The 20,707-nt window shown below is 46.7% G+C and overlaps 1 long non-coding RNA gene across 1 annotated transcript in view; it reads right to left on the reverse strand.

Moving 5' to 3' along the window:
• Positions 1-20,707, reverse strand: part of LOC135057757 (uncharacterized) — a 116,182-nt gene that overhangs the window by 13,668 nt on the left and 81,807 nt on the right. Inside the window, exon 2 of the long non-coding RNA XR_010244362.1 lies at positions 354-535. This is a non-coding gene — a long non-coding RNA (uncharacterized LOC135057757). The remainder of the gene's footprint in view (positions 1-353; positions 536-20,707) is intronic.

Below are 20,707 nucleotides of genomic sequence, written 5' to 3' on the forward strand. Positions count from 1 at the left end.
AACTCACTCAGTGTTTGAGATGGACTGGCATGCAGACAGGGGCAAGGCTGTTCCTCCTTCCTGTCTGGTCAAAAAGTTATGTTACATAGAATTAAAACCAATATATTGTCATAGAGCTGAACAGTATTAGTTTTAGAGAAGAGTAGTCATGTTTATTGTTTACAAATATTTGTGCCAGTGCTGGTCAGCTCTATGTGAACAAGCTCGTGTGTCAGCCTAAAAACAATGTTTCTGGAGCTTTGCAATATTTAGTGTTTTCTTTCCCAGGATTTGATTATAGATAGATGATAGATAGATAGATAGATAGATAGATAGATAGATAGATAGATAGATAGATAGGGATTGTTGCTTACGGTGCTGTAATGTCTCTGGTGCAGTCTCGGCCAGTCTGAGTAGTATCTTCCAGTTCAAAATCTTGACTGATTGCAGCAACGGTTGGTGGGACCTGTGAGGGTCTTTGCAGGGAGCGGACACTGCTGCATGGCATGCACGGTGGTTGCGTTGCATCTTGCCAGGCTGCCGGTTCCTGTTGGAGCTGTGAGGGAAGAGAGAGCAGGAAAGGTGAATTTGTGTGAAAGATGGTGCGACTGGCGGGGTCATTTGTAGCTTGAGGGGAGCAGGAGAGGAGAATGTTTGTGTGGGTTAGGCAAGGTTTGGTGGGTACCTTGGTTTTGGTTGGGGAGATTTCGAGATGTGAGGAGCGTTGGAGCTAGAGAGGGGAGCCTGTATGCGGCAGGAGGTGGGTTGAGCTGTGAGGGGAGAGAACAGTTGAGGGTAAAATGTGTGGAGGAGAGGGAAGGTGCCATGGATGAGGGGTGAGTTTAGAGTTGCAAGGTGAGATATAGCAGTAGAGGGGAATCTGTGTGGGGGAGGTGGGTGAAAGGAGGGATTTGCGGATGTTGGGGTTTGGAGCTGTTAAGGGAGAGAAAGTAGGAGAGCAGAACATGTGTGGGGGAGAGAAGGGAGTGTCAGTGGTGACACAGATGGTGGGGGATTTGTTGAGCTGTGAGAGAAGAAAAAGGAGAGGGGGGTCAGGGGTGCTGCAAAGGGGGTGAGGCAGAGTTTGGAGCAGTGAGGGAAGAGAAATGAGAGGGGAGCCTGTGCAGGAGAGGTGTTGGGGGGGGGGGGGGGGGGTTGGCGGGTGCCACAAAAGGGGTTTGGAGCAGTGATGGAACAGAGAAGTGAGGGTAACCTGCGTGAAAGAAGGGAGTGGGGTTGGGTGTGCCACAAATTGGGTAGTGGGCATAGTCTGGAGCAGTGAGGGATGAGAGAGAGTAGTGGAGAGCCTGTGCAGGAGGGGGGGTAGCCCCTCCAGGGAAACATCCCTGTTGGAACTAATCAGGCACAGGCAGGAGGGGTCTATTTACTAAGCCTTGGATGGAGATAAAGTGGACGGAGATAAAGCACCAGCCAATCAAGTCCTTACTGTCATTTTTTAAACCCAGCCTGTAACATGGCAGTTAGGAGGTGATTGGCTGGTACTTTATCTCCGTGCACTTTATCTCCTTCCAAGGCTTAGTAAATAGACCCCTAAGTCTCGGGGAGGAGCTGAGAGGAGAGAGTGGCCGGGACTCAAACATGAACACTGACTGTGAGTGACTGTGCTTTCCAGGCCCGACAGCGTTATTATACAGAGACCCTGGGGCACTGGCGGTGGGCACAGTGCTGGAGGAGGCATTTAATGAGTCATTGTGACTCTTTGTAATGCCGTCGGCTAAGGGCCCCTTGACAGTGGTGGGCCTCAGTGCAATGCACCAGCTACACCACTGGTAGCTCCGCCACTGTGCGGGAGTGATACAGAAGACATGAAAAAGATAGGCAGTCATTAGGTCCCCACCATAGGGTCAACAGTCAAAAGGCTGACAGGGTCAAAAGGTCGACAAACACAAGGTCAACAGGGTCAATATGTTGATTCACCTACTAAAAATTTGGGGTGGTATTTTGTGTTTTGAAAATTTTTTTACCCAAATTTGTAGAAATGCGTCCCCTTGTGGGCTCACTCCACTCTCCATGCTTCAGGCTCGGTGCCTTGCTCCGCTCCACTTTGCTCTCCCCAAGGTTTCGAAAGGTAATATTTTGTGACATGGATAATAAATGCAGCAACAGTTGTAAAAACCCTAAAAAAAATAATCAACCATGTGTCGACCTTTTGACCCTGTCGACCTTTTGAATCTCAACCTTTTGTGTCGAACTTTTGACCCTGTTGATCCATTTTACTGTCGACTTTTTGACCCTGTCGACATTTTGACTGTTGACTTTTTAACTGTCTATCAATCACCTCCCATACAGTATATGCATACATATTTTTGATGCGCAGTACATAAATGTATATTAACTTCTGATCAGTATAATTATGCAATGACACTGATTTTATTTAGTTTATCTATAAAGGTGGTAGTAATGTGTACCTGGGTCAGTGCGCAAGGCTAAGGAGGAAATGTTCTGGAGACCCCTCGTGCTAGGAGTCAGAGAGTGGACAGGAGTAAAAAAAGCTATAAATACTGTAGCCCTGGAGAAAGGACCTTCGGTCAGTCTTACCTCAGTATATGTGAAAAGAGGAGGGCACTGCAGACCCAACAGGGGAAGAAGTCTAATAGTGCCTCCTGGCTACTCATCACAGCGAGATCCATAGGCTTCTATCACACGCTCAGTGCCTGAACCTTCCCATAGTTGCACAGTCCCAGTTTAGGTTTTCCTTCCCGTACTTTTTACTTTCTCAGCTGACAGTGACCAGAGGCTCCTGGAGCTGGGGAATTGGTGAACAGGCTAAGCTGTGCTGGAGACAGGCGGAGCTGTCCAGCAACCTGAACTGCTGAGAAGAGATATCTCACCTAGCAGGGCATGTACACCACTGACTGTGCTTATTAGGGGAGCATTTAGTATAGACTACAGTGATTTATTATTTGGTCAGAAATTGAGAGAGAAGCTGCAAGCATCATCATTTCTGTACCTGATTATAACTAAACCAGTACACTGTGTATTTTATTATAGTCAAAAAGCCCGGTGTTTGTGTCGGCCACTAGGGTCGCTTATCTTACTCACACAGCGACCTCGGTGCAAATTTTAGGACTAAAAATAATATTGTGAGGTGTGAGGTATTCAGAATAGACTGAAAATGAGTGTAAATTATGGTTTTTGAGGTTAATAATACTTTGGGATCAAAATGACCCCCAAATTCTATGATTTAAGCTGTTTTTAGTGTTTTTGGAAAAAAACACCCGAATCCAAAACACACCCGAATCCAACAAAAAAAATTCGGTGAGGTTTTGCCAAAACGCGTTCGAACCCAAAACACGGCCGCGGAACCGAACCCAAAACCAAAACACAAAACCCGAAAAATTTCAGGCGCTCATCTCTAGTAATTCTGAGTTGATCGCAGCAGGATTTTTGGCAGCAGTTGGGCAAAACCATGTGCACTGCAGGGGAGGCAGATATAACATGTGCAGAGAGAGTCAGATTTGGGTGGGTTATTTTGTGTCTGTGCAGGGTAAATACTGGCTGCTTTATTTTACACTGCACATGTTATATCTGCCTCCCCTGCAGTGCACATGGTTTTGCCTAATTGCTATCAAAAATCCTGCTGCGATCAACTTGGAATTACCCCCAAAGATGCTGCTGCGATCAACTCAGAATTACCCCCATGTGCACTGCAGGGGAGGCAGATTTAACATGTGCAGAGAGAGTTAGATTAGGGTGTGGTGTGCAGGGCTGTTTCTAGCCAATTTGGCTCCCAGTGCGAGATTTCAAAATGCGCCCCCCCCCCCCCTTGACATAAAAAAAATGCGCCCCCCCTAGATATTTAAAAAAAAAAAAAACATGGGCGTGGTCTCATTAAAATGGGCGTGGCGTCATCTGATATCATCACAGCCACCACAGGGGGGGGGGGGAAGTCCCCATTTTACACATTACGCAGGCAAGAGTCCCCATTTTACACATTGCGGCAGGCACGAGTCCCCATTTTACACATTACAGCATGCAAGAGTTCCCATTTTACACATTACGGCAGGCACGTGTCCCCATTTTACACATTGCGGCAGGCAAGAGTCCCCATATTACACATTGCGGCAGGCACGTATCCCCATTTTACACATTACGCAGGCAATAGTCCCCATTTTACACATTACGGCAGGCACGTGTCCCCATTTTACACATTGCGGCAGGCACGTGTCCCCATTTTACACATTACGCAGGCAAGAGTCCCCATTTTACACATTACGGCAGGCAAGAGTCCCCATTTTACACAGAACGGCAGACAAGTGTCCCCAATTTACACAGTGCGGCAGGCAAGTGTCCCCAATTTACACAGTGCGGCAGGCAAGAGTCCCCATTTTACACAGTACGGCAGGCAAGTGTCCCCAATTTACACAGTGCAGCAGGCAAGTGTCCCCAATTTACACAGTGCAGCAGGCAAGTGTCCCCAATTTACACAGTGCAGTAGGCAAGTATCCCCAATTTACACAGTACGGCAGGCAAGTGTCAAGTGGGGGGAAGGAAGAGAGAGAGGCACAACTTACATATGAAGGATCTTCCCGCTCTTCGGGTCGGCCGCCTCTCCTTCCGCGCGCCTCCTCCTTCCAGCTTCCTCACGCCACCTCCTTCCAGCCCTCCTCCGTCTTCCCGAGTACTCCTGCTCGGGGGGCGGAGTTTTGCGGAATGACGCGATTGCATCGTGCAGCCGCGTCGTTCTTTGAAACTCCGCCCCCTGAACAGGAGTACTCGGGAAGACGGAGGACAGGGAAACAGGGACCAGCAAAGTGCCGCGGCGGGCGCCCTGTGCGGTTGCACGGCTCGCCCGCCGCAAGAAACGGCACTGGTGGTGTGTTCAATCTGCAATCTTATTTGCAGTGTAAAAATAAAGCAGCCAGTATTTACCCTGCACAAAAACAAAATAACCCATCGAAATCTAACTCTTTCTGCACATGTTATATCTGCCTCCCCTGCAGTGCACATGGTTCTGCCCAACTGCTAACAAAATTCCTGCTGCGATCAACTTGGAATTACCCCCAATGTCAGCAACAGGCTGACTATAACAGAAACACAACCTGTTTGCAACCATAACCAATAACTAAGAATTAATAACTGCAGATAGAGTCCGCACTGAGACTGGCGCCCAGCATCCTCTACGGACTAAGAGAAAATAATTTACCGGTAGGTATTAAAATCCTATTTTCTTATACGTCCTAGAGGATGCTGGGGACACTTCAAGAACCATGGTGTTAATACCAAAGCTCTAGAATGGACGGGAGAGTGCGGATGACTCTGCAGCACCGATTGACCAAACATGAGGTCCTCATCAGCCAGGGTATCAAACTTGTAAAATTTAGCAATAGTGTTTGAACCCGACCAAGTAGCTGCTCGGCAGAGTTGTAATGCCGAGACCCCCCAGGCAGCCGCCTAGGATGAGCCCACCTTTCTGGTAGAATGGGCCTTCACTGATTTCGGTAATGACAATCCAGCCGTAGAATGAGCCTGCTGAATCGTATGACAGATCCAGCGCGCAATAGTCTGCTTAGAAACAGGATTTCCAATTTTGTTGGAAGCATACAGAACAAACAAAGCTTCTGTTTTCCTAAGTGGAGCCGTCCTGGTGACATAAATCTTTAAAGCCCTGACCACATCGAGAGATTTTGACTCAGCAAAAACGTCAGTAGCCACCGGCACCACAATAGGCTGGTTCATGTGGAACGATGAAACCACCATCGGCAAAAATTGTTGACGAGTCCTCAACTCTGCTCTATCTTCATGGAAGATTAAATAAGGACTCTTGTGAGACAAAGCCGCTAACTCAGACACTCGCCTTGCGGATGCTAAGGCCAATAACATGACCACTTTCCAAGTGAGAAATTTCAACTCTACCTTCTGTAAAGGTTCAAACCAATGAGATTGCAGGAACTGCAACACCACATTAAGATCCCATGGTGCCACTGGGGGCACAAAAGGAGGTTGGATGTGCAAAACGCCTTTCACGAAAGTCTGAACTTCTGGAAGGGAGGCCAATTCTTTTTGAAAGAAAATCGATAATGCCGAAATTTGTACTTTTATGGAGACTAACTTTAGGCCCGCATCCACATCTGCTTGTAGAAAATGGAGAAAATGCCCTTGCTGAAATTCTTCCGTAGGAGCCCTCTTGGATTCACACCAAGACACATATTTTCTCCAAATACGGTGATAATGTTTTGCCGTTACTTCTTTTCTAGCCTGAAGAAGTGTGTGAATGACTTCACGTGGAATACCCTTTCGGGCTAGAATTCGGCGTTCAACCGCCAAGCCGTCAAACATAGCCGCGGTAAGTCTTGATACACGCACGGCCCCTGCTGTAACAGATTCTCTCGTAGAGGAAGAGGCCAGGGATCTCCTATGAGTAATTCCTGAAGATCTGGATACCAAGCCCTACCTGGCTAGTCCGGAACAATGAGGATCGCCTGAACCCTTGTTCTTCTTATGATCTTTAGCACCTTTGGTATGTGGAGGGAACACATACACCGACTGAAACACCCATGGTGTCACTAGCGCGTCCACAGCTATTGCTTGAGGGTCCCTCGACCTCGAACAATATCTCTGAAGTTTCTTGTTGAGGCGAGACGCCATCATGTCTATTTGAGGAATTCCCCAATGACATGTCACTTCTGCAAAGACCTCTTGATGCAGACCCCATTCTCCTGGATGGAGATCGAGTCTGCTGAGCAAGTCCGCCTCCCAGTTGTCCTCTCCTGGAATGAAGATTACTGACAGAGCGCTTGTATGTCTTTCCGCCCAGAGTAGAACTTTTGTGGCCTCTGCCATTGCTACTCTGCTCTTTGTTCCGCCCTGGCGGTTTATGTGCGCTACTGCTGTTATATTGTCCGACTGGATTAGTACGGGCAGGTTTCGAAGGAGGCATTCTGCTTGAAGAAGACCATTGTAAATGGCTCTTAACTCTAGAACGTTTATGTGTAGACAAACTTCCTGACTTGACCATCTTCCCTGGAAGTTTTCCCCCTGTGTGACTGCTCTCCAGCCCCGCAGAATCGCATCCGTGGTCACTAGGATCCAGTCCTGGATCCCGAACCTGTGTCCCTCGAGGAGGTGAGAGCTGTGCAGCCACCACAGGAGTGAGATTCTTGTCTTGGAGGACAGGATTATTTTCCGGTGCATGTGCAAATGGGATCCGGACCACTTGTCCAACAGGTCCCACTGAAACACTCTGGCATGGAACCTGACAAATTGAATGGCCTCGTAGGCCGCCACCATCTTTCCCAGCAAACGAGTGCATTGATGGATCGATACTCTCGCCAGTGATCAGAATCTGTTTGACCAAACTCTGGATTTCCAGTGCCTTTTCTTCTGGAAGAAACACTCTCTGTAATTCTGTGTCCAGAATCATTCCCAAGAACGACAGCCGTTTTGTAGGATTCAACTGTGACTTTGGCAAGTTTAGGAACCATGTTGTTGTAGAACTGTCAGGGATAGCGTAATATCCTGCACCATCTTGTCTTTGGATCTCGCCTTTATCAGGAGATCGTCCAAGTAAGGGATAATTGTGACTCCTTGCCTGCGAAGGAGAACCATCATTTCCGCCATTACCTTGCTGAAAATCCTCGGAGCCGTGGACAGACGAAACGGCAACGTCTGAAATTGGTAATGACAATCCTGAATAGCAAACCTCAGGTAAGCCTGATGCGGATGATATATAGGGATGTGTAAGTAGGCATCCTTTATGTTGACCGACACCATGAAATCCCCTTCCTCCAGACTGGAAATCACTGCTCGGAGAGATTCCATCTTGAATTTGAATTTTCTTAGGTAAAGGTTGAGGGACTTTAGGTTCAGAATTGGTCTGACCGAACCGTCCGGCTTCGGGACCACAAACAGGCTGGAATAAAAGCCTTCTCCCTGTTGAGTCGGGGGAACCCTGATAATGACCTGATTTAGACACAACTTTTGTATTGTATCGCATACAACCTTCCTGTCCAGAAGAGAAGCTGGTAAGGCCGATTTGAAGAATCGGTGAGGGGGAACGTCTTCAAACTCCAGTTTGTACCCCTGGGACACTATTTCTAAAACCCATGAGTCCAGGGCCGAACGAGCCCAGATTTGACTGAAGAGCTTGAGACATGCCCCCACCGTGTGCGGACTCCTGCAGAGGACCCCCAGCGTCATGCAGTGGATTTGGCAGAAGCCGGGGAGGACTTCTGCTCCTGGGAACCTGCGACGGCCGGAGATCTTTTACCTTTTCCTCTTCCCCTATTAGCGAGGAAGGAATAACCCAGGCCTTTTTTGTGACACAATACAAAGAAAAAATTGGAGAAAATGACTTAGCTGGCGCTGTCAGAATGTGGTTCTCGTTGTGATAATACCTCAAACTTCCATTTGCATAACATTGAATGTTATGCAAACGGAAGTTTGAGGGATTATCACGACGAGAACCACATTCTGACAGCGCCGGCTAAGTCATTTTCTCCAATTTTTTCTTTGTATTGTGTCACGTTGGTGAAGGGTGAAGGATACCTCGTGTGAGTTTGTGTAAGCTGGCAGCAGTGCATTGCGCACAGAGCTTTTGTTTAAACCTACTTTTTTCAGGCCTTTTTTGTATTTATTTGGCCCTAAGGACTGCATCTGAAAATGGGCTTTCTTTTGCTGTAGAGGAACATAAGGCAAAAATGACGACTTACCCGCGGTAGCCGTAGATACCAACTCAGGAGACGGTAAAGCCAGATTTTTAGACAACTGTGACAGGGCCTTGTCCACAACGGGGGATGATTCCCACTTTTCTCTATCCCCAGAGGGGAACGGATACTTCACCTGAATCCTTTTGGGAATCAGAAACTTTTTGTCAGGATTTTCCCACATTTTTTCAAAAAAGGTATTCAGTTCATGAGAGGGCGGAAATGTTACCTCAGGTTTCTCTCCCTTATACATACAGACCCTAGTATCAGGAACAGCAGGGTCCTCAGTGATATGTAACACGTCTTTTATTGCCACAATCATGTACTGAATGTTCTTTGCCAATTTTGGGTCTAATCTGGCATCACTATAGTCGACACTGGAGTCAGTGTCCGTGTCGGTATCTGTGTCTGCCAACTGAGCAAATGAACGTTTATGTGACCCCGACAGATTTCTTCCATGCAACGTTTCTGAGATTCAGATTTATCCAATCTCTTATTAATAAGAGCCACATTAGCATTCAAGGCATTCAACACATTTACCCAATCAGGAGTCGGCGGTGCCCACAGCCGTTTCTGTCCCTAACACAGTCTCCTCCTGGGAAGAGCACTCAGACATGCCGACACACGTGTACCGACACCCACAGACACACTGGGCAAATAGGGGACAGACCCACAGTAAAGCCTGTCAGAGAAACACAGAGGGAGTTTGCCAGCTCACAACCCAGCGCTCAATCCCAGATCTGAAACTTTAATATAAAGCCCCAGACCAGTAGCGCTTTTATATTTGCACCAAATTATGTGCACCCCCCCGTTTTGCACCCTGTTACTTGTACAGCAGTGTTTGGAGGAGAGGACCAGCGTCTCTGCAGCTTCTGTGAAGAGAAAATGGCGCTGGTGAGAGCTGTGAGGGCTAAGCCCCGCCCCCTTCAGCCCCGCTATTTTTTAAATATATTATACTGGCGGGGGTTCGGATTTTGTGCCCAGGCACTATATTCCACTTTTGCCAGCCTGAAAATGAGGATTTTATGTTGCCCAGGGTGCCCCCCCCCCTCGTCCTGCACCCTGTAGTGCCGCTGTGTGTGTGGGAGCATGGCGCACAGCGCGATTGCTGTGCGGTACCTCAGAAAGCCGTCACTGAAGTCTTCTATCTTCTTCTACTCACTTGTCTTCTGACTTCTGGCTCTGCAAGGGGGGTGACGGCGGGCTCTGGGAGTGAGCCCCTAGGCGTACCTAGTGTTCCAAACCCTCAGGAGCTAATGGTGTCCTGTAGCCAAGAGGCAGAGCCTTTAAACTCATTAGAAGTAGGTCTTACTTCTCTCCCCTAAGTCCCATGATGCAGGGAGACTGTTGCCAGCAGTCCTCCCTGAAAATAAAAAACCTAACATAAAGTCTTTTCAGAGAAACTCAGTAGAGCTCCCCTGTGTATGACCAGTCTCCCTGGGCACAATTCTAAAACTGGAGTCTGGAGGAGGGGCATAGAGGGAGGAGCCAGTTCACACTCCTTCAAAGTCTTAAAGTGCCCATGTCTCTTGCGGATCCCGTCTATACCCCATGGTTCTTGAACTGTCCCCAGCATCCTCTAGGACGTATGAGAAAATAAATATATAAGAAACATATAAGAAAAAATAAACACAAAAAGTCCTCACAAGTTATTGGAGTCACCTGGGGCAAAAAGTAAAATCACCAGATCATTTTCCAGCAATATTATCAAAGATAAACCCTTTCACCAAATTGCTACTGCATTAAGATCAGCAGGAATCTCATATTTCTGCTGCTTCCCTGTGTAGCTGTTGGCTCAGAGAAATTGTTCTACCATTCAAGCAGCAGTGAAGGCCCTGAAATGTTCCTCTTGAAGAGTTAATTTACAGTACTGGAAAAGGGCTGATAGTACAGAGGCAAATGTTTATAATGGTCCAGATTCAGAGATGCACGCTAAGCTGCTGCACTTGCAACTTTTTTGCACTGCGCAATTTAGAGATGAGCGCCTGAAATTTTTCGGGTTTTGTGTTTTGGTTTTGGGTTCGGTTCCGCGGCCGTGTTTTGGGTTCGACCGCGTTTTGGCAAAACCTCACCGAATTTTTTTTGTCGGATTCGGGTGTGTTTTGGATTCGGGTGTTTTTTTCAAAAAAACCCTAAAAAACAGCTTAAATCATAGAATTTGGGGGTCATTTTGATCCCAAAGTATTATTAACCTCAAAAACCATAATTTCCACTCATTTTCAGTCTATTCTGAATACCTCACACCTCACAATATTATTTTTAGTCCTAAAATTTGCACCGAGGTCGCTGTGTGAGTAAGATAAGCGACCCTAGTGGCCGACACAAACACCGGGCCCATCTAGGAGTGGCACTGCAGTGTCACGCAGGATGTCCCTTCCAAAAAACCCTCCCCAAACAGCACATGACGCAAAGAAAAAAAGAGGCGCAATGAGGTAGCTGTGTGAGTAAGATTAGCGACCCTAGTGGCCGACACAAACACCGGGCCCATCTAGGAGTGGCACTGCAGTGTCACGCAGGATGTCCCTTCCAAAAAACCCTCCCCAAACAGCACATGACGCAAAGAAAAAAAGAGGCGCAATGAGGTAGCTGACTGTGTGAGTAAGATAAGCGACCCTAGTGGCCGACACAAACACCGGGCCCATCTAGGAGTGTCACTGCAGTGTCACGCAGGATGTCCCTTCCAAAAAAACCTCCCCAAACAGCACATGACGCAAAGAAAAAAAGAGGCGCAATGAGGTAGCTGACTGTGTGAGTAAGATAAGCGACCCTAGTGGCCGACACAAACACCGGGCCCATCTAGGAGTGGCACTGCAGTGTCACGCAGGATGTCCCTTCCAAAAAACCCTCCCCAAACAGCACATGACGCAAAGAAAAAAAGAGGCGCAATGAGGTAGCTGACTGTGTGAGTAAGATAAGCGACCCTAGTGGCCGACACAAACACCGGGCCCATCTAGGAGTGGCACTGCAGTGTCACGCAGGATGGCCCTTCCAAAAAACCCTCCCCAAACAGCACATGACGCAAAGAAAAAAAGAGGCGCAATGAGGTAGCTGACTGTGTGAGTAAGATAAGCGACCCTAGTGGCCGACACAAACACCGGGCCCATCTAGGAGTGGCACTGCAGTGTCACGCAGGATGTCCCTTCCAAAAAACCCTCCCCAAACAGCACATGACGCAAAGAAAAAAAGAGGCGCAATGAGGTAGCTGACTGTGTGAGTAAGATAAGCGGCCCTAGTGGCCGACACAAACACCGGGCCCATCTAGGAGTGGCACTGCAGTGTCACGCAGGATGTCCCTTCCAAAAAACCCTCCCCAAACAGCACATGACGCAAAGAAAAAAAGAGGCGCAATGAGGTAGCTGACTGTGTGAGTAAGATAAGCGACCCTAGTGGCCGACACAAACACCGGGCCCATCTAGGAGTGGCACTGCAGTGTCACGCAGGATGGCCCTTCCAAAAAACCCTCCCCAAACAGCACATGACGCAAAGAAAAAAAGAGGCGCAATGAGGTAGCTGACTGTGTGAGTAAGATAAGCGACCCTAGTGGCCGACACAAACACCGGGCCCATCTAGGAGTGGCACTGCAGTGTCACGCAGGATGTCCCTTCCAAAAAACCCTCCCCAAACAGCACATGACGCAAAGAAAAAAAGAGGCGCAATGAGGTAGCTGACTGTGTGAGTAAGATAAGCGACCCTAGTGGCCGACACAAACACCGGGCCCATCTAGGAGTGGCACTGCAGTGTCACGCAGGATGGCCCTTCCAAAAAACCCTCCCCAAACAGCACATGACGCAAAGAAAAATAAAAGAAAAAAGAGGTGCAAGATGGAATTGTCCTTGGGCCCTCCCACCCACCCTTATGTTGTATAAACAGGACATGCACACTTTAACCAACCCATCATTTCAGTGACAGGGTCTGCCACACGACTGTGACTGATATGACGGGTTGGTTTGGACCCCCCCCAAAAAAGAAGCAATTAATCTCTCCTTGCACAAACTGGCTCTACAGAGGCAAGATGTCCACCTCATCATCATCCTCCGATATATCACCATGTACATCCCCCTCCTCACAGATTATCAATTCGTCCCCACTGGAATCCACCATCTCAGCTCCCTGTGTACTTTGTGGAGGCAATTGCAGCTGGTCAATGTCTCCGCGGAGGAATTGATTATAATTCATTTTAATGAACATCATCTTCTCCACATTTTCTGGATGTAACCTCGTACGCCGATTGCTGACAAGGTGAGCGGCGGCACTAAACACTCTTTCGGAGTACACACTTGTGGGAGGGCAACTTAGGTAGAATAAAGCCAGTTTGTGCAAGGGCCTCCAAATTGCCTCTTTTTCCTGCCAGTATAAGTACGGACTGTGTGACGTGCCTACTTGGATGCGGTCACTCATATAATCCTCAACCATTCTTTCAATGTTGAGAGAATCATATGCAGTGACAGTAGACGACATGTCCGTAATCGTTGTCAGGTCCTTCAGTCCGGACCAGATGTCAGCATCAGCAGTCGCTCCAGACTGCCCTGCATCACCGCCAGCGGGTGGGCTCGGAATTCTGAGCCTTTTCCTCGCACCCCCAGTTGCGGGAGAATGTGAAGGAGGAGATGTTGACGGGTCGCGTTCCGCTTGACTTGACAATTTTCTCACCAGCAGGTCTTTCAACCCCAGCAGACTTGTGTCTGCCGGAAAGAGAGATCCAAGGTAGGCTTTAAATCTAGGATCGAGCACGGTGGCCAAAATGTAGTGCTCTGATTTCAACAGATTGACCACCCGTGAATCCTTGTTAAGCGAATTAAGGGCTCCATCCACAAGTCCCACATGCCTAGCGGAATCGCTCCGTGTTAGCTCCTCCTTCAATGTCTCCAGCTTCTTCTGCAAAAGCCTGATGAGGGGAATGACCTGACTCAGGCTGGCAGTGTCTGAACTGACTTCACGTGTGGCAAGTTCAAAGGGCATCAGAACCTTGCACAACGTTGAAATCATTCTCCACTGCGCTTGAGACAGGTGCATTCCACCTCCTATATCGTGCTCAATTGTATAGGCTTGAATGGCCTTTTGCTGCTCCTCCAACCTCTGAAGCATATAGAGGGTTGAATTCCACCTCGTTACCACTTCTTGCTTCAGATGATGGCAGGGCAGGTTCAGTAGTTTTTGGTGGTGCTCCAGTCTTCTGTACGTGGTGCCTGTACGCCGAAAGTGTCCCGCAATTCTTCTGGCCACCGACAGCATCTCTTGCACGCCCCTGTCGTTTTTTAAAAAATTATGCACCACTAAATTCAAGGTATGTGCAAAACATGGGACGTGCTGGAATTTGCCCATATTTAATGCACACACAATATTGCTGGCGTTGTCCGATGCCACAAATCCACAGGAGAGTCCAATTGGGGTAAGCCATTCCGCGATGATCTTCCTCAGTTGCCGTAAGAGGTTTTCAGCTGTGTGCGTATTCTGGAAAGCGGTGATACAAAGCGTAGCCTGCCTAGGAAAGAGTTGGCGTTTGCGAGATGCTGCTACTGGTGCCGCCGCTGCTGTTCTTGCGGCGGGAGTCCATACATCTACCCAGTGGGCTGTCACAGTCATATAGTCCTGACCCTGCCCTGCTCCACTTGTCCACATGTCCGTGGTTAAGTGGACATTGGGTACAACTGCATTTTTTAGGACACTGGTGAGTCTTTTTCTGAGGTCCGTGTACATTTTCGGTATCGCCTGCCTAGAGAAGTGGAACCTAGATGGTATTTGGTAACGGGGGCACACTGCCTCAATAAATTGTCTAGTTCCCTGTGAACTAACGGCGGATACCGGACGCACGTCTAACACCAACATAGTTGTCAAGGCCTCAGTTATCCGCTTTGCAGCAGGATGACTGCTGTGATATTTCATCTTCCTCGCAAAGGACTGTTGAACAGTCAATTGCTTACTGGAAGTAGTACAAGTGGGCTTACGACTTCCCCTCTGGGATGACCATCGACTCCCAGCAGCAACAACAGCAGCGCCAGCAGCAGTAGGCGTTACACGCAAGGATGCATCGGAGGAATCCCAGGCAGGAGAGGACTCGTCAGAATTGCCAGTGACATGGCCTGCAGGACTATTGGCATTCCTGGGGAAGGAGGAAATTGACACTGAGGGAGTTGGTGGGGTGGTTTGCGTGAGCTTGGTTACAAGAGGAAGGGATTTACTGGTCAGTGGACTGCTTCCGCTGTCACCCAAAGTTTTTGAACTTGTCACTGACTTATTATGAATGCGCTGCAGGTGACGTATAAGGGAGGATGTTCCGAGGTGGTTAACGTCCTTACCCCTACTTATTACAGCTTGACAAAGGGAACACACGGCTTGACACCTGTTGTCCGCATTTCTGTTGAAATAGTTCCACACCGAAGAGCTGATTTTTTTGGTATTTTCACCAGGCATGTCAACGGCCATATTCCTCCCACGGACAACAGGTGTCTCCCCGGGTGCCTGACTTAAACAAACCACCTCACCATCAGAATCCTCCTGGTCAATTTCCTCCCCAGCGCCAGCAACACCCATATCCTCCTCATCCTGGTGTACTTCAACACTGACATCTTCAATCTGACTATCAGGAACTGGACTGCGGGTGCTCCTTCCAGCACTTGCAGGGGGCGTGCAAATGGTGGAAGGCGCATGCTCTTCACGTCCAGTGTTGGGAAGGTCAGGCATCGCAACCGACACAATTGGACTCTCCTTGTGGATTTGGGATTTCGAAGAACGCACAGTTCTTTGCGGTGCTACTGCTTTTGCCAGCTTGAGTCTTTTCATTTTTCTAGCGAGAGGCTGAGTGCCTCCATCCTCATGTGAAGCTGAACCACTAGCCATGAACATAGGCCAGGGCCTCAGCCGTTCCTTGCCACTCCGTGTGGTAAATGGCATATTGGCAAGTTTACGCTTCTCCTCCGACAATTTTATTTTAGGTTTTGGAGTCCTTTTTTTACTGATATTTGGTGTTTTGGATTTGACATGCTCTGTACTATGACATTGGGCATCGGCCTTGGCAGACGACGTTGCTGGCATTTCATCGTCTCGGCCATGACTAGTGGCAGCAGCTTCAGCACGAGGTGGAAGTGGATCTTGATCTTTCCCTAATTTTGGAACCTCAACATTTTTGTTCTCCATATTTTAATAGGCACAACTAAAAGGCACCTCAGGTAAACAATGGAGATGGATGGATACTAGTATACAATTATGAATGGACTGCCGAGTGCCGACACAGAGGTAGCTACAGCCGTGGACTACCGTACTGTACTGTGTCTGCTGCTAATATAGACTGGATGATAATGAGATGTAGTATGTATGTATAAAGAAGAAAGAAAAAAAAACCACGGGTAGGTGGTATACAATTATGGACGGACTGCCGAGTGCCGACACAGAGGTAGCTACAGCCGTGGACTACCGTACTGTACTGTGTCTGCTGCTAATATAGACTGGTTGATAATGAGATGTAGTATGTATGTATAAAGAAGAAAGAAAAAAAAACCACGGGTAGGTGGTATACAATTATGGACGGACTGCCGAGTGCCGACACAGAGGTAGCTACAGCCGTGGACTACCGTACTGTACTGTGTCTGCTGCTAATATAGACTGGATGATAATGAGATGTAGTATGTATAAAGAAGAAAGAAAAAAAAACCACGGGTAGGTGGTATACAATTATGGATGGACTGCCGAGTGCCGACACAGAGGTAGCTACAGCTGTGGACTACCGTACTGTACTGTGTCTGCTGCTAATATAGACTGGTTGATAATGAGATGTAGTATGTATGTATAAAGAAGAAAGAAAAAAAAACCACGGGTAGGTGGTATACAATTATGGACGGACTGCCGAGTGCCGACACAGAGGTAGCTACAGCCGTGGACTACCGTACTGTACTGTGTCTGCTGCTAATATAGACTGGATGATAATGAGATGTAGTATGTATAAAGAAGAAAGAAAAAAAAAACCACGGGTAGGTGGTATACAATTATGGATGGACTGCCGAGTGCCGACACAGAGGTAGCTACAGCCGTGGACTACCGTACTGTACTGTGTCTGCTGCTAATATAGACTGGATGATAATGAGATGTAGTATGTATAAAGAAGAAAGAAAAAAAAAAACACGGGTAGGTGGTATACAATTATGGATGGACTGCCGAGTGCCGACACAGAGGTAGCTACAGCCGTGAACTACCGTACTGTGTCTGCTGCGACTGGATGATAAATAATGATATAAAAAATATATATATATCACTACTGCAGCCGGACAGGTATATATTATATAATGACGGACCTGCTGGACACTGTCTGTCAGCAGAATGAGTTTTTTATAGAATAAAAAAAAAAACACCACACAAGTCACACGACGAGTGTTTAACTTTTTCAGGCAATCACAATATAGTATACTATACTGGTGGTCAGTGTGGTCAGGTCACTGGTCAGTCACACTGGCAGTGGCACTCCTGCCTGCAGCAAAAGTGTGCACTGTTTAATTTTAATAATATGTATGTACTCCTGGCTCCTGCTATAACCTATAACTGCTCCCCAGTCTTCCCCACAATTAAGCTGTGTGAGCACAGTCAGATATTATACATAGATGATGCAGCACACTGGGCTGAGCACAGATATGGTATGTGACTGAGTCACTGTGTATCGTTTTTTTCAGGCAGAGAACGGATTGTATTAAATAAAACTGCACTGGTAGTCACTGGTCAGTGGTCAGTCACTAGTAAACTCTGCACTCTCTAGTACTCCTAAGCTCCAGTAAATCAAGTGTCTCTGTCTCAATCTCACTCTCTCTCTTCTAATCTAAATGGAGAGGACGCCAGCCACGTCCTCTCCCTATCAATCTCAATGCACGTGTGAAAATGGCGGCGACGCGCGGCTCCTTATATAGAATCCGAGTCTCGCGATAGAATCCGAGCCTCGCGAGAATCCGACAGCGTCATGATGACGTTAGGGCGCGCTCGGGTTAACCGAGCAAGGCGGGAAGATCCGAGTCGCTCGGACCCATGTAAAAAAACATGAAGTTCGGGCGGGTTCGGATTCCGAGGAACCGAACCCGCTCATCTCTACTGCGCATGCAAGTGAGATAAATATAGATAGCATCCCTGTGGATCTACAGGCTATTCAGAGTCACAGCTAAACCACATCTCAACTTGCTTGTAATTAATTAAAATGAGCGGGTTCGGTTCTCAGAGAACTGAATCCACCCGAACTTCATGTTCCAAGCCAGAATCCGAGTCCGGCTTGGGACTTCCCACAAGACTCAGATCCCAGAATGAGGCAAAGCCTCATAATCGGATTCTCATGGGTTTTGGAGAGTGAGGGAGACAGATCTCTGCCTCTCTCTGTGGGTGGTGGTGTTGGTTAAGGTCAGTGGGTGCTGTTCCTGTCACTGTGGTGTCCCTGTGATGTTAGGGGACTGTCCTGGCTGTCACTGGTGTTTCATGTGCTGTTAGGGGTGCTGCAGCTGTACATGGGTGTTGCTGTCCTGGCTGTCACTGTGTTATACAGGGGACAGGGGCACTGTCGTCCTGTATGCAGTGAAAATACAGGGGTGCTGGCCCTGTCTTGTATGCTGTAAAAATGCAGGAGTGCTGTTGTTAAAATAAATGTACACTGGCCCTGTCTTGTATGCTGTAGAAATACAGGGGTGCTGTTGTTAAAATAAAAGTACACTGGTCCTGCATGCTGTCAAAATTTAGGGGTGCTGTTGTTAAAATAAAAGTACACTGATCCTGTATGCTGTAAAAATTCAGGGATGCTGTTGTTAAAATTAAAGTACACTAGTCCTGTATGCTGTAAAAATTCAGGGGTGCTGTTGTTAAAATAAAAATACATTGGTCTTGTATATGCTGTAAAAATACTGGGGTGGTGTTGTTAAAATAAAAGTACAGTGGTCCTGTATGCTATAAAAATACAGGGGTGCTATTGTTAAAATAAAAGAATAAAAGTGTACTGGTCCTGTATGCTGTAAAAATACAGTGGTGCTGTTGTTAAAATAAAATTACACTAAAGGGCCTAATTCAGATCTGATCGCAGTGGCAAATTTGTTAGCAGTTGGGAAAAACCATATGCACTGCAGGGGGCAGATATACCATGTGCAGAGAGAGTTAGATTTGGGTGGGGTGTGTTCAATCTGAAATCTAAATTGCAGAGTAAAAATAAAGCAGCCAGTATTTACCCTGCACAGAAAGAAAATAACACACCCAAACCTAACACTCTCTGCAAATGTTACTTCTGCCCCACCTGTAGTGCACATGGTTTTGCGCAACTGCTACCAAGTTTGCTGTTGCGATCAGATCTGAATTACTCCCAAAAGTACACTGGTCCTGTATGCTGTAAAAATACAGGGGTGCTGTTGTTAAAATAAATGTACACTGGTCCTTTGTGCTGTAAAAATACAGGGATGCTGTTGTTAAAATAAAAGTACACTGGCACTGTCTTGTATACTGTAAAATTACAGGGGTGCTGTTGGTAAAATAAAAGTACACTGGTCCTTTGTTAAAATAAAAGTACACTGGTCCTGTATGCTGTAAACATACAGGGGTGCTGTTGTTAAAATAAAAGTACACTGGTCCTGTATGCTGTAAAAATACAGGGGTACTGTTGTTAAAATAAATTAAAACAAATTTGCTGCTGCAATCAGATCTGAATTACCCCCAAAAGTACACTGGTCCTGTATGCTGTAAAAATACAGGGGTGCTGTTGTTAAAATAAAAGTACACTGGCCCTGTCTTGTATACTGTAAAATCACTGGGGTGCTGTTGTTAAAATAAAAGTACACTGGTCCTTTGTTAAAATAAAAGTACACTGGTCCTGTATGCTGCAAACATACAGGGGTGCTGTTGTTAAAATAAAAGTATAATGGTCCTGTATGCTGTCAAAATAAAGGGATACTGTTGTTAAAATAAAAGTACACTGGTCCTGTATGCTGTAAAAGTACAGGGGTGCCGTTGTTAAAATAAAAGTACCCTGTCCTGTATGCTGTAAAAATACAGGGGTGCTGTTGTTAAAATAAAAGTACACTGGTCTTGTATGCTTTAAAAATACAGGGGTACTGTTGTTAAAATAAAAGTACACTGGCCCTGTCTTGTATACTGTAAAATTACAGGGGTGATGTTAAAATAAAAGTACCCTGGTCCTCTATGCTGTCAAGATACTGGGGTGATATTGTTAAAATAAAAGTACACTGGTCCTATATGCTGTAAACATACAGGGGTGCTGTTGTTAAAATAAAAGTACACTGGTCCTGTATGCTGTCAAAATAAAGGGATACTGTTGTTAAAATAAAAGTACACTGGTCCTGTATGCTGTAAAAGTGCAGGGGTGCTGTTGTTAAAATAAAAGTACCCTGTCCTGTATGCTGTAAAAATACAGGGGTGCTGTTGTTAAAATAAAAGTACACTGGTCTTGTATGCTTTAAAAATACAGGGGTGCTGTTGTTAAAATAAAAGTACACTGGCCCTGTCTTGTATACTGTAAAATTACAGGGGTGATGTTGTTAAAATAAAAGTACCCTGGTCCTCTATGCTGTCAAGATACTGGGGTGATATTGTTAAAATAAAAGTACACTGGTCCTATATGCTGTAAACATACAGGGGTGCTGTTGTTAAAATAAAAGTACACTGGTCCTGTATGCTGTCAAAATACAGGGGCGTTGTTGTTAAAATAAAAGTACACTGGTCCTGTATGCTGTAAAATTACAGGGGTGCTGTTGTTAAAATAAAAGTACACTGGTCCTGTATGCTGTCAAAATACAGGAGTGCTGTTGTTAAAATAAAAGTACCCTGGTCCTGTATGCTGTAAAAATACAGGGGTGCTGCTGTTAAAATAAAAGTACACTGGTCCTGTATGCTGTAAAAATACAGGGGTACTGTGAAAATAAAGGGGCACTGTTCTGAGTGCTGTAATAATAAAGGGGTGCTGTCCTGTGAAATGGAGAACAAACATGTGGAGGAAAAATAGTGGAAGATCAGGAACCACTTCCAGTTCCTTCTACTAGTGCTGATGCAATTTCATCAACGTCATCTGCTAAGGCTGATGCCCAATGTCATAGAGGGCATGT

Source organism: Pseudophryne corroboree, chromosome 1 (genome assembly GCF_028390025.1).
Source record: "Pseudophryne corroboree isolate aPseCor3 chromosome 1, aPseCor3.hap2, whole genome shotgun sequence".
In the NCBI taxonomy this organism is placed as follows: Eukaryota; Metazoa; Chordata; class Amphibia; order Anura; family Myobatrachidae; genus Pseudophryne; species Pseudophryne corroboree.